The 13,676-nt window shown below is 43.3% G+C and overlaps 1 pseudogene; it reads right to left on the bottom strand.

The window, feature by feature from the left end:
* Positions 1-206: 206 nt before the first annotated feature.
* On the bottom strand, positions 207-4,155 carry LOC135529934 (centriolar coiled-coil protein of 110 kDa-like; annotated as a pseudogene).
* Positions 4,156-13,676: the final 9,521 nt, after the last annotated feature.

The following is a 13,676-nucleotide window of genomic DNA, read 5'->3' as shown; positions in this document are numbered from 1 at the left end:
TAAAACACAAATGTGAAAAATTGTGGATATAGCGTTTTTGTAAATAAACTTAATTTGTCTCTGCCAAGCTGCGGCCTTAGGGTCAAGCTCTGCTTTAAAAAGTTAAATGATGTTTTGTCTAAGGTCACTTTTCTAAGGGACTTTACACTTCTTTTTGTGATTTATTACTGTGAGAGTGACAAAGTTTAAGTCCTTCTGTTATGATTGGCCTATTTGTGTGACTGACAGTTAAAAGTCCCACTCAGTGTGTTGTGGTTGGTCCAAGTCTGTGATTGAAAGGTGAAAGTCCAGTCAGGTTACCATTTCTCGTAGCTTCTTCTCTGTGCGGACCTCTCTGTCCAGCTGCAGCAGAGCCAGCCTCTCCTCCAGGGGCATCTCAAAGAAGATGTCATGGATGTCATATCGAGCCGCACGCAACTGAAGGAGGGATACACATACAATATAATCAATACTCGTAGTCATCCGGTTCCACTTTCTGTGTGTGTGTGTGTGTGTGTGTGTGTGTGTGTGTGTGTGTGTGTGTGTTTGTGTATGTCGTGTGTTTGTCTCTCTCTTTCTCTCTGAGTGTTACCTGTGCCCTGACTCTCTCCTGCAGAGACAGGTCCTGTGCTGAGATGGATCCTCTCTTCTGTGGAGCTTCAGTCTGGAACGAGCAGATGAACTCTTGTGTGTCCTAAAACCATACCATTGAAATGATTAATTAATAAAGGTGATCGTCTTTAAATCAGTCAAAGTTCAATATCACTGTGTTTCAGTTCCATTATGATTCAGTTGCTATTCCCTTACATACCTACACTGTATAGTAGTATATACATCTACACTGTGTATACGTGTGTGTTTCTGTGTGCAGATATAAGAGTGTTCTCACCTGAATGGTCTGGCGCAGCTGTTTCACCTTCTCTGTCTGGAGCAGTCTGCGGGTGAGGAACCCACAACTGATGGCTCCCAGACGACACAGCGCCCTCTGCTGTTCAACTGTCACAACCTGAGTGAGGACCGGTAGCATAGTACAGGACGAGACACATGGAAATTAACTTACACTATTGTATTATATTAAATATATTGTATGATAAAACAATGAAACACACATATACATCGAACATGATTCTGGAAATGGAGACACAAGAGGTAGCACCAACAGTTGGAAACCACACACATATACTGTATGTAGAAGCACACGCATGCACACAAACGCACAAGCACCTGACTGAGCCTTCCCCGGGGCTTGCTGGCCCCCCAGGTGGGCCCCCACAGGTAGACAGGAGGCTGCATGGAGGGAGAGGGAGCACTGGAGCTCAGTGGAGAGGAGAAACCTGGAGAGAGAGAGAGAAAGAAACCTTTACACATTACATTCACACAGAAACAGGTAAATAGGCAATAAACAACTCACGTTACCAAGATGGCTTTACATTTCTGAGACCTACAGGGGAACCATTGTTGCAGTATATGCATTTATTGTGTCAACAGTTAGGTCTGTATTTTATTGATGAATTTGCACATAAAAAATAAAATACAATATGAAGATGAGAATCAAAAGACAAAAGAAATGTACAAGCTGAGGAGAGGTAAAAAACGAAAAATGCCATAAGGGTTTTGTAAAGCACCTCCCTATTTCAAATAGTAATAGCAAAAATAGTTATATTTCCCCATGCTTCAACCCAATGACATTTACCAAGGTAATGGTTTGTGTGTGTGAGTTATTCTTCCATGCCACAGTCCACCTACCCATGCTGTGTACACTGTGTCTAGGTGACCTATCAGTAGCACTCAGGGTGGGGCTAAGTCCAGGGCAGGAAGGGCTGAGTCCACCGTCCCCACTCAGGAGCCGGCCACACCCCTGCTCTCTCAGCCTCTTCCCCTTCTCATCCAACTCCTAATAAAGACACAGAGAAACACACACACACACACACACACACACACACACACACACACACACACACACACACACACACACACACACACACACACACACACACACAGGAGCGTTGTCCCGTGACGGATGTGTAGTATTGGGGATTGAACAGTCACTTCTCTACAGCAGCCAAACAATACACTTTGCAAATGCTAACATATTCAAACTTATGGAACTTAAAGCCACATTCTGGGATTCAAAAACACTTGTTTTGGTATACAGCTGAGGGGTGGGGCTAGGGAAATGTAACCCCTCTCAAATTCATACTACACAGAGCTCTAGATGCAAGGACTGACAGGCCATAACATCCAAGAAACAGCTTCCCAAATCCCAGACTGTAGCTTTAAAGTTCAATTATCTGTGTGACATTCTGTCTGCAAACACTATACTGTATATAATATCACAAACTAGGAAGGAATGCTGATAGTTGTGGAAGAATAGTGACAAATGTGGCTTTTGATACATTGAGCAGGGTCAACATGCTGTGGTTCCATGTCCTGACCTGACAGAGGCGCTGTTGTTCTCTCTTCTGTTCAGCCATGAGAAGAGACATCTGCAGGGCATGCTCCTCCTCCAGACGCCTCTGCATCTCCTCCAGAGCACTCACACGTCGCTGGGTCTCCTCCAGAGCACTCACACGTCGCTGGGTCTCCTCTGAAACACACACACACACAAAAAAAGAAAAGACACATAAACGCACGGCCGGTCGTACACATACACACACATGCCACACACACACACACATGCATGAACGCACACACACACACAATTATTTTCAATGATTGCACGAAAAGTAGTGGACTTTACATTCAAGACAAATTAATCACAGAGTACAGACTGCCCTGTATAGTTTTCTTCATAACATTCTCTTATATCATACACATTTAAGTCTTTACAGACGCTTTATCCAGAGCGATCTCTCTCTCTCTCTCACCTGTCTTACTGTCCTGCTCCTCTAGGGAAGAGCTGGGTGTGATCCGTCCATCATGGGGCCCCTGAGGCCTCTCAGGATCCAGCCTCATCTGGCAAGGAGAGGGTCAGGGGTCAAGGGTCTCACGTGGGGCCTTAGCAGCGTTGCCGAGGGGTTCTCCACCTCATAGGACTGATTCAGGGGACCGCGGGGCTCCTACGGCTCGGGGCCAAATGAGGCACTCCCCCATGAAGCGTGGAGCCTCTCCTGGCTGTGGTCCATGCCAGGTCCTGAGGCAGAATGGGAGGAGTGGAGCTGGCTGTCTAGGGTGTGGCAGCGCCGGCGAAACCCGGAGCTGATGATGTCATGATGCCCATGTGAACCAGTTCCGGAGGTACTGACTGGGCTGCAGCTCTTCTCCTGGACCGGGCTGGTGCCACACTGGCTGCCACGACGACTACTACCGTCACTGACACCTGACCCCCGTTCCGGTGACCTCATCACCCCTGTCGCCATGACAACGGTGCTCTCCTGGTGCCTCCCCACTAGCCCTCTGGGGATGAGGTCGGCCGAGCCAATGGGGAAGGAGATCAGGATGTTACCAGTGGACACTGGACGTGGTCGGCGGTGGGGCGGGGACTCATGCTGGGTTCAGGGCTGGGCAGGAGGGCGTAAGGGTCGGGAGGCCAGATGAGAGGCAGCTAAACCGAGAGTCATATGGGTCACACACAGCCTGGTACTGGGCTTGAGCTTGGCCAGGATACTGACTCTGGTGATGGATGTGGGCCTGGGTCTGAGGTGGGTTTAGTGGACTGTGGCGCAGGCTGTAGCCCTGTTCAGGTTTCATCTCTCCCAGAGGACTGCGGCTCTCGTTCTCCTTGTCAGAGAGGCTCTCCGCAGACGGGGTGGTGGAAGTGACCCTGCCGATGACCTTTGACCCCCTCTGGGCCTGCTCTCTCTCCACATACTCTCTCGACCTCCTCAGAAGGCTCTGGAAACTCACATCCTGACCGCCCCTATCTCCTCCTCTCCCTCCTCATCTCCTCCTCAACCTCCCACCTCTCCTCCTCTACCTGCTTCTCTCTCTCCTCTGCCCTGTACCCATTCAGGACTATGGGGGACTCAGGTGGAGGGGTGGTGGGCCGATCTGTAATGTGTAGCCCAACCACACCACCGCCCCTGGGTAGCCCAGGGAGTCTGTCACCAGGGTGTAGCCATTCACTGTCTCAGGTTTTGGGGAAAGGCAATATGGCGGAGTTGGTAGATCCATTTTACCCTCCATCTCTGGTACTTTGTCCACCTGTAGTAAGAGAGGCAGAGAGAAGAGGGGAATTAACACAAATAATCAGATATGGGCTGCGTCCGAAAAAGCACCCTTCTCCCTTTATAACAAGCACCGTTTATAACAAGCACCCTTCTCCCTTTATAACAAGCACCCTTTTATAACAAGCACCTTTATAACAAGCACCCTTTCCCTTTATAACAAGCACCCTTTCCCTTTTATAACAAGCACCCTTTTTATAACAAGCACCCTTTTCCTTTATAACAAGCACCCTTTCCCTTTATAACAAGCACCCTTTTCCCTTTATAACAAGCACCCTTTTCCCTTTATAACAAGCACGCTTTTCCCTTTATAACAAAGACCCTTTCCCCTTTATAACAAGCACCCTTTTCCCTTTATAACAACCACCCTTTCCCCTTTATAACAAGCACCCTCCCCTTTATAACAAGCACCCTTTTCCCTTTTATAACAAGCACCCTTTTATCCCTTTATAACAAGCCCCTTCTCCTTTATAACAAGCACCCTTTCCCTTTATAACAAGCACCCTTTCCTTTATAACAAGCACCACCCTTTTCCCTTTATAACAAGCACCCTTTTCCCTTTATAACAAGCACCCTTTCCCCTTTATAACAAGCACCCTTTCCCTTTATAACAAGCACCCTTCCCCTTTATAACAAGCACCTTTCCCTTTATAACCCTTTATAACAAGCACCCTTTCCCTTTATAACAAGCACCCTTCTCCCTTTATAACAAGCACCCTTCTCCTTTATAACAAGCACCCTTTCCCCTTTATAACAAGCACCCTTTCCCTTTATAACAAGCACCCTTTTCCCTTTATAACAAGCACCCTTCTCCCTTTATAACAAGCACCCTTTCCCCTTTATAACCCACCCTTTATAACAAGCACCCTTTCCCTTTATAACAAGCACCCTTTCCCTTTATAACAAGCACCCTTTCCCCTTTATAACAAGCACCCTTTATAACAAGCACCCTTTCTCCCTTTATAACAAGCACCCCCTTATTTTTCCCATTTATAACAAGCACCCTTTCCCTTTATAACAACCACCCTTTCCCCTTTATAACAAGCACCCTTTTAACCCTTTATAACAAGCACCCTTCCTTTATAACAACCATTTTTATAACAAGCACCCTTTCCCCTTTATAACAAGCACCCTTTACCCATTATAACAAGCACCCTTCTCACTTTATAACAAGCACTCTTTTCCCTTTATAACAAGCACCCTTTCCCCTTTATAACAACCACCATTTCCACTTTATAACAAGCACCCTTCTCCCTTTATAACCACCTTTATAACAAGCACCCTTTTCCCCTTTATAACAACCAATTTTCCCTTTATAACAACCACCCTTTCCCTTTATAACAAGCACCCTTTCCTTTATAACAAGCACCCTTTCCTAATATAACCCCTTTTCCCTTTATAACAACCACCCTTTTCCCTTTATAACAAGCACCCTTCTCCTTTTAACAAGCACCTTTTTCCCTTTATAACAAGCACCCTTTCCCTTTATAACAACCACCCTTTATAACCCCTTTATAACAACCACCCCTTTTCCCCTTTATAACAAGCACCCTTTCCTTTATAACAAGCACCCTTCTCCTTTATAACAAGCACCCTTTTTCCTTTATAACAAGCACCCTTTCCTTTATAACAACCACCCTTTTCCATTATAACAAGCACCCTTTCCCTTTATAACAAGCACTATTTTCCCCTTTTCCTTTTAACAAGCACCCTAACAAGCACTCTTTTCCCTTTATAACAACCACCCTTTTCCCACCCTTTATAACAAGCACCCTTTCCCCTTATAACAAGCACCCTTTTCCTTTATAACAACCACCCTTTCCCCATTATAACAAGCACCCTTTCCCCTTTATAACAAGCACTTTTCCTTTAAAACAAGCACCCTTTCCCCTTTATAACAAATCCACCACTTTCCCAACCACCCTTTATAACAAGCACCCTTTCCTTTATAACAACCACCCCTTTCCCTTTATAACAACCACTTTATAACAAGCACCCTTTCCCTTTTATAACAAGCACCCTTTTCCCCTTATAACAAGCACCCTTTCCCTTTTATAACAAGCACCCTTTTCCCTTTATAACAAGCACCCTTCTCCCTTTATAACAAGCACCCTTTTTCCCCTTTATAACAAGCAATTCCCCTTTATAACAAGCACCCATCTCCCTTTATAACAAGCACCCTCCCCTTTATAACAAGCACCCTTTCCCTTTATAACAAGCATCCTCTTTCCCCCCCCTTTATAACAAGCACCCTTTCTCCCTTTATAACAAGCACCCCCTTTATAACAAGCACCCATTCCCTTTATAACAAGCACCCTTTTCCCTTTATAACAAGCACCCTTCTTCCTTTATAACAAGCACCCTTCTCCCTTTATAACAACCACCCTTTCCCTTTATAACAAGCACCCTTCTCCCCCTTTATAACAAGCACCCTTTTCTCCTTTATAAACAAGCACCCTTTTCCTTTATAACAAGCACCCTTTTTCCCTTATAACAAATCCATAACAAGCACCTTTCCCATTCATAACAAGCACCCTTTCCTTTATAACAAGCACCCTTCAAGCACCCTTTTCCTTTATAACAAGCACCCTTTCCCTTTATAACAAGCACCCTTTTCCCTTTATAACAAGCACCCTTTCCCTTTATAACAAGCACCCTTTTCCCTTTATAACAAGCACCCCTTTCCCTTTATAACAAGCACCCTTTATAACAAGCACCCTTCTCCCTTTATAACAAGCAACCTTTTCCCTTTATAACAACCACCGCTTTCCCTTTATAACAAGCACCCTTCTCCCTTTATAACAAGCACCCTTTTCCCTTTATAACAAGCACCCTTTCCCCTTTATAACAACCACCCTTTTCCCTTTATAACAACCAATTTCTCCCTTTATAACAAGCACCCTTCTCCCTTTATAACAAGCACCCTTTTCTCCTTTATAACAACCACCCTTTATAACAAGCATCCTTCTCCCTTTATAACACACACCCTTTAAAACAAGCACCCTTTCCCTTTATAACAAGCACCCTTTTTCCTTTATAACAACCACCCTTTCCCCTTTATAACAAGCACCCTTTCCCTTTAAAACAAGCACCCTTTCCACTTTATAACAACCACCCTTTCCCTTTATAACAAGCACCTCTTTTCCCTTTTATGACAAGCACCTTTTTCCCTTTATAACAACCAATTTTCCTTTATAACAACCACCCTTTCCCCTTTATAACAAGCACCCTTTTCCCTTTATAACAAGCACCCTTTTCCCTTTATAACAACCACCCCTTTCCCCTTTATAACAAGCACCCTTTTCCCTTTATAACAACCACACCTTTCCCCTTTATAACAAGCACCCTTTTCCCCTTTAAAAACAACCACCCCTTTCCCTTTATAACAAGCACCTCTTTTCCTTTATGACAAGCACCCTTTTCCCCCTTTATAACAACCACCCTTTCCCCTTTATAACAAGCACCCTTTCCCCTTTAAAACAACCACCCTTTCCCTTTATAACAAGCACCCTTTCCCCTTTATAACAAGCACCCTTCTCCCTTTATAACAAGCACCCTTCTCCCTTTATAACAAGCACCCTTTTCCCTTTATAACAAGCACCCTTTCCCCTTTATAACAACCACCCTTTCCCCTTTATAACAAGCACCCTTCTCCCTTTATAACAAGCACCCTTCTCCCTTTATAACAAGCACCCTTTTTCCCTTTATGACAAGCACCCTTTCCCTTTTATAACAACCACCCTTTCCCTTTATAACAAGCACCCTTTTCCCTTTTATGACAACCACCCCTTTCCCTTTATAACAAGCACCTTTTCCTTTATGACAACCACCCCTTTCCCTTTATAACAAGCACCCTTTCCCGTTTATAACAACCACCTCTTTCCCTTTATAACAAGCACATAACAACCTTTCCCCATTTATAACAACCACTTTTCCCCTTTATAACAAGCACCTTTATAACAACAATAACAAGCACCCTTTTCCTTTATAACAAGCACTTTTCAACCACCTTCCTTTATAACAAGCACACTTTTCCTTTTATAACAACACATAATGCTTTCTTTCCTTTATAACAAGCACCCATCTCCTTTTATAACAAGCACCCTTTCCCCTTTATAACAAGCACCCCTTTTCCCTTTATAACAAGCACCCTTTCTCCTTTTATAACCACACCCTTTATAACAAGCACCTTCTCTTTTTCCACCTTTATAACAAGCACCCTTTCCCCTTTATAACAACCACCCTTTTCCATTTATAACAAGCACCCTTTTCCCCTTTATAACAACCACCCTTTTCCCCTTTAAAACAACCACCTTCTTTCCCACCCTTTTTATAACAAGCACCCTTCTCCCTTTATAACAAGCACTCCTTTTATAACACTTATAACAAGCACCCTTCTCCCTTTATAACAAGCACCCTTTTTCCCTTTATAACAAGCACCCTTTTCCCCTTTATAACAAGCACCCTTTCCCCTTTAAAACAAGCACCTCCTCTCCTTTATAACAAGCACCCTTATCCCTTTATAACAAGCACCCTTTCCTTTATAAACAAGCAATCTTCTCCCTTTTTTATAACAAGCACCCTTTTTCCTTTATAACAAGCACCTTTTTCCCTTTATAACAACCACCCTTTTCCTTTCATAACAAGCACCCTTCTCCTTTTCCCTTTATAACAACCACCCCTTCCTTTATAACAACCTTTATAACAAGCATCCTTCTCCCTTTATAACACACACCCTTATAACAAGCACCATTTTCCCTTATAACAAGCACCCTTCTCCCTTTATAACAAGTAATATTTACTTTATAACAAGCATCCTTCTCCCTTTTTATTACAAGCACTCTTCTCCCTTTTATAACACACACCCTTATCCCTTATAACAAGCACCTTCCTTTATAACAAGCACCCTTTCTCCTTTATAACAAGCACCCTTCTCCTTTATAACAAGTATCCTTCTCCCTTTATAACAAGGTCCTTCTCCCTTTATAACACGCACCCTTCACCCTTTATAACAAGCACCCTTCACCCTTTATAACAAGCAATCTCTTCACCCTTTATAACAAGCACCCTTTTCCCCCTTTATAACAAGCACCCTTCTCCCCTTATAACAAGCACCCTTCTCCCCTTTATAACAAGCACCCTTCCTTTATAACACACACCCTTATAACAAGCAATCTTCTCCCTTTATAACAAGCACCCTTTCCCCTTATAACAAGCACCCTTTTCCCTTTATAACAAGCACCCTTTCCCCTTTATAACAACCACCCTTTCCCCTTTATAACAAGCACCCTTTCCCCTTTAAAACAACCACCCTTCTCCCTTTATAACAAGCACCCTTCTCCCTTTATAACACACACCCTTTATAACAAGCACCCTTCTCCCTTTATAACAAGCACCCATCTCCCTTTATAACAAGCACCCTTTCCCCTTTATAACAAGCACCCTTTCCCCTTTATAACAAGCACCCTTCTCCCTTTATAACACACACCCTTTATAACAAGCACCCTTCTCCCTTTATAACAAGCACCCTTCTCCCTTTATAACAAGCACCCTTCTCCCTTTATAACAAGCACCCTTCTCCCTTTATAACACACACCCTTTATAACAAGCACCCTTCTCCCTTTATAACAAGCACCCTTCTCCCTTTATAACAAGCACCCTTCTCCCTTTATAACAAGCATCCTTCTCCCTTTATAACAAGCATCCTTCTCCCTTTATAACAAGCATCCTTCTCCCTTTATAACACACACCCTTATCCCTTTATAACAAGCACCCTTCTCCCTTTATAACAAGCACCCTTCTCCCTTTATAACAACCACCCTTTCCCCTTTATAACAAGCACCCTTTCCCCTTTAAAACAACCACCCCTTTCCCTTTATAACAAGCACCCTTCTCCCTTTATAACAAGCACCCTTCTCCCTTTATAACAAGCACCCTTCTCCCTTTATAACAACCACCCTTTATAACAAGCATCCTTCTCCCTTTATAACACACACCCTTTAAAACAAGCACCCTTTCCCCTTTATAACAAGCACCCTTTTCCCTTTATAACAACCACCCTTTCCCCTTTATAACAAGCACCCTTTCCCCTTTAAAACAAGCACCCTTTCCCCTTTATAACAACCACCCTTTCCCCTTTATAACAAGCACCCTTTTCCCTTTATAACAAGCACCCTTCTCCCTTTATAACACACACCCTTTAAAACAAGCACCCTTTCCCCTTTATAACAAGCACCCTTTTCCCTTTATAACAACCACCCTTTCCCCTTTATAACAAGCACCCTTTCCCCTTTATAACAACCACCCTTTCCCCTTTATAACAAGCACCCTTTCCCCTTTAAAACAACCACCCTTTCCCTTTATAACAAGCACCCTTTTCCCTTTATAAAAACCACCCTTTCCCCTTTATAACAAGCACCCTTTCCCCTTTATAACAAGCACCCTTTCCCCTTTAAAACAACCACCCCTTTCCCTTTATAACAAGCACCCTTCTCCCTTTATAACAAGCACCCTTCTCCCTTTATAACAAGCACCCTTCTCCCTTTATAACAACCACCCTTTATAACAAGCATCCTTCTCCCTTTATAACACACACCCTTTATAACAAGCACCCTTTTCCCTTTATAACAAGCACCCTTCTCCCTTTATAACAAGCACACTTCTCCCTTTATAACAAGCATCCTTCTCCCTTTATTACAAGCATCCTTCTCCCTTTATAACACACACCCTTATCCCTTTATAACAAGCACCCTTCTCCCTTTATAACAAGCACCCTTCTCCCTTTATAACAAGCACCCTTCTCCCTTTATAACAAGCATCCTTCTCCCTTTATAACAAGCATCCTTCTCCCTTTATAACACGCACCCTTCACCCTTTATAACAAGCACCCTTCACCCTTTATAACAAGCACCCTTCACCCTTTATAACAAGCACCCTTCTCCCTTTATAACAAGCACCCTTCTCCCTTTATAACAAGCACCCTTTCCCCTTTATAACAAGCACCCTTCTCCCTTTATAACACACACCCTTTATAACAAGCACCCTTCTCCCTTTATAACAAGCACCCTTCCCCTTTATAACAAGCACCCTTTTCCCTTTATAACAAGCACCCTTTCCCCTTTATAACAACCACCCTTTCCCCTTTATAACAAGCACCCTTTCCCCTTTAAAACAACCACCCTTCTCACTTTATAACAAGCACCCTTCTCCCTTTATAACACACACCCTTTATAACAAGCACCCTTCTCCCTTTATAACAAGCACCCATCTCCCTTTATAACAAGCACCCTTTCCCCTTTATAACAAGCACCCTTTCCCCTTTATAACAAGCACCCTTCTCCCTTTATAACACACACCCTTTATAACAAGCACCCTTCTCCTTTATAACAAGCACCCTTCTCCCTTTATAACAAGCACCCTTCTCCCTTTATAACAAGCACCCTTCTCCCTTTATAACACACACCCTTTATAACAAGCACCCTTCTCCCTTTATAACAAGCACCCTTCTCCCTTTATAACAAGCACCCTTCTCCCTTTATAACAAGCATCCTTCTCCCTTTATAACAAGCATCCTTCTCCCTTTATAACAAGCATCCTTCTCCCTTTATAACACACACCCTTATCCCTTTATAACAAGCACCCTTCTCCCTTTATAACAAGCACCCTTCTCCCTTTATAACAAGCACCCTTTCCCTTTATAACAAGCACCCTTTCCCCTTTAAAACAACCACCCCTTTCCCTTTATAACAAGCACCCTTCTCCCTTTATAACAAGCACCCTTCTCCCTTTATAACAAGCACCCTTCTCCTTTATAACAACCACCCTTTATAACAAGCATCCTTCTCCCTTTATAACACACACCCTTTAAAACAAGCACCCTTTCCCTTTATAACAAGCACCCTTTTTCCCTTTATAACAACCACTCCTTTATAACAAGCATCCTTCTCCTTTATAACACACACCCTTTAAAACAAGCACCCTTTTCCCTTTATAACAAGCACCCTTCTCCCTTTATAACAAGCACCCTTTCTCCCTTTATAACAAGCACCCTTCTCCCTTTATAACAACCACCCTTTATAACAAGCATCCTTCTCCTTTATAACACACACCCTTTAAAACAAGCACCCTTTCCCCTTTATAACAACCACCCTTTCCCCTTTATAACAAGCACCCTTTCCCCTTTATAACAACCACCCTTTCCCCTTTATAACAAGCACCCTTCTCCCTTTATAACAAGCACCCTTCTCCCTTTATAACAAGCACCCTTCTCCCTTTATAACAACCACCCTTTATAACAAGCATCCTTCTCCCTTTATAACACACACCTTTAAAACAAGCACCCTTTCCCCTTTATAACAAGCACCCTTTTCCCTTTATAACAACCACCCTTTCCCTTTATAACAAGCACCCTTTCCCCTTTATAACAAGCACCCTTTTCCCTTTATAACAACCACCCTTTTCCCTTTATAACAAGCACCCTTTTCCCTTTATAACAAGCACCCTTCTCCCTTTATAACACACACCCTTTAAAACAAGCACCCTTTCCCCTTTATAACAAGCACCCTTTTCCCTTTATAACAACCACCCTTTCCCTTTATAACAACCACCCTTTCCCCTTTATAACAACCACCCTTTCCCTTTATAACAAGCACCCTTTTCCCTTTAAAACAACCACCCCTTTCCCTTTATAACAAGCACCCTTTTCCCTTTATAACAACCACCCTTTCCCCTTTATAACAAGCACCCTTTCCCCTTTATAACAACCACCCTTTCCCCTTTATAACAAGCACCCTTTCCCCTTTAAAACAACCACCCCTTTCCCTTTATAACAAGCACCCTTTTCCCTTTATGACAAGCACCCTTTTCCCTTTATAACAACCACCCTTTCCCCTTTATAACAAGCACCCTTTCCCCTTTAAAACAACCACCCCTTTCCCCTTTATAACAAGCACCCTTTCCCCTTTATAACAAGCACCCTTCTCCCTTTATAACAAGCACCCTTCTCCCTTTATAACAAGCACCCTTTTCCCTTTATGACAAGCACCCTTTCCCCTTTATAACAACCACCCTTTCCCCTTTATAACAAGCACCCTTCTCCCTTTATAACAAGCACCCTTCTCCCTTTATAACAAGCACCCTTTTCCCTTTATGACAAGCACCCTTTCCCCTTTATAACAACCACCCTTTCCCTTTATAACAAGCACCCTTTTCCCTTTATGACAACCACCCCTTTCCCTTTATAACAAGCACCCTTTTCCCTTTATGACAACCACCCCTTTCCCTTTATAACAAGCACCCTTTCCCCTTTATAACAACCACCCTTTCCCTTTATAACAAGCACCCTTTTCCCTTTATGACAACCACCCCTTTCCCTTTATAACAAGCACCCTTTCCCCTTTATAACAAGCACCCTTTCCCTTTATAACAAGCACCCTTTCCCCTTTAAAACAACCACCCTTCTCCCTTTATAACAAGCACCCTTCTCCCTTTATAACACACACCCTTTATAACAAGCACCCTTCTCCCTTTATA

Source organism: Oncorhynchus masou, unplaced genomic scaffold (assembly GCF_036934945.1).
Source record: "Oncorhynchus masou masou isolate Uvic2021 unplaced genomic scaffold, UVic_Omas_1.1 unplaced_scaffold_1212, whole genome shotgun sequence".
Classification (NCBI taxonomy): Eukaryota; Metazoa; Chordata; class Actinopteri; order Salmoniformes; family Salmonidae; genus Oncorhynchus; species Oncorhynchus masou.
Note: the sequence above shows the minus strand (reverse complement) of the source record. Positions and strands in the feature narration are given on the sequence as shown.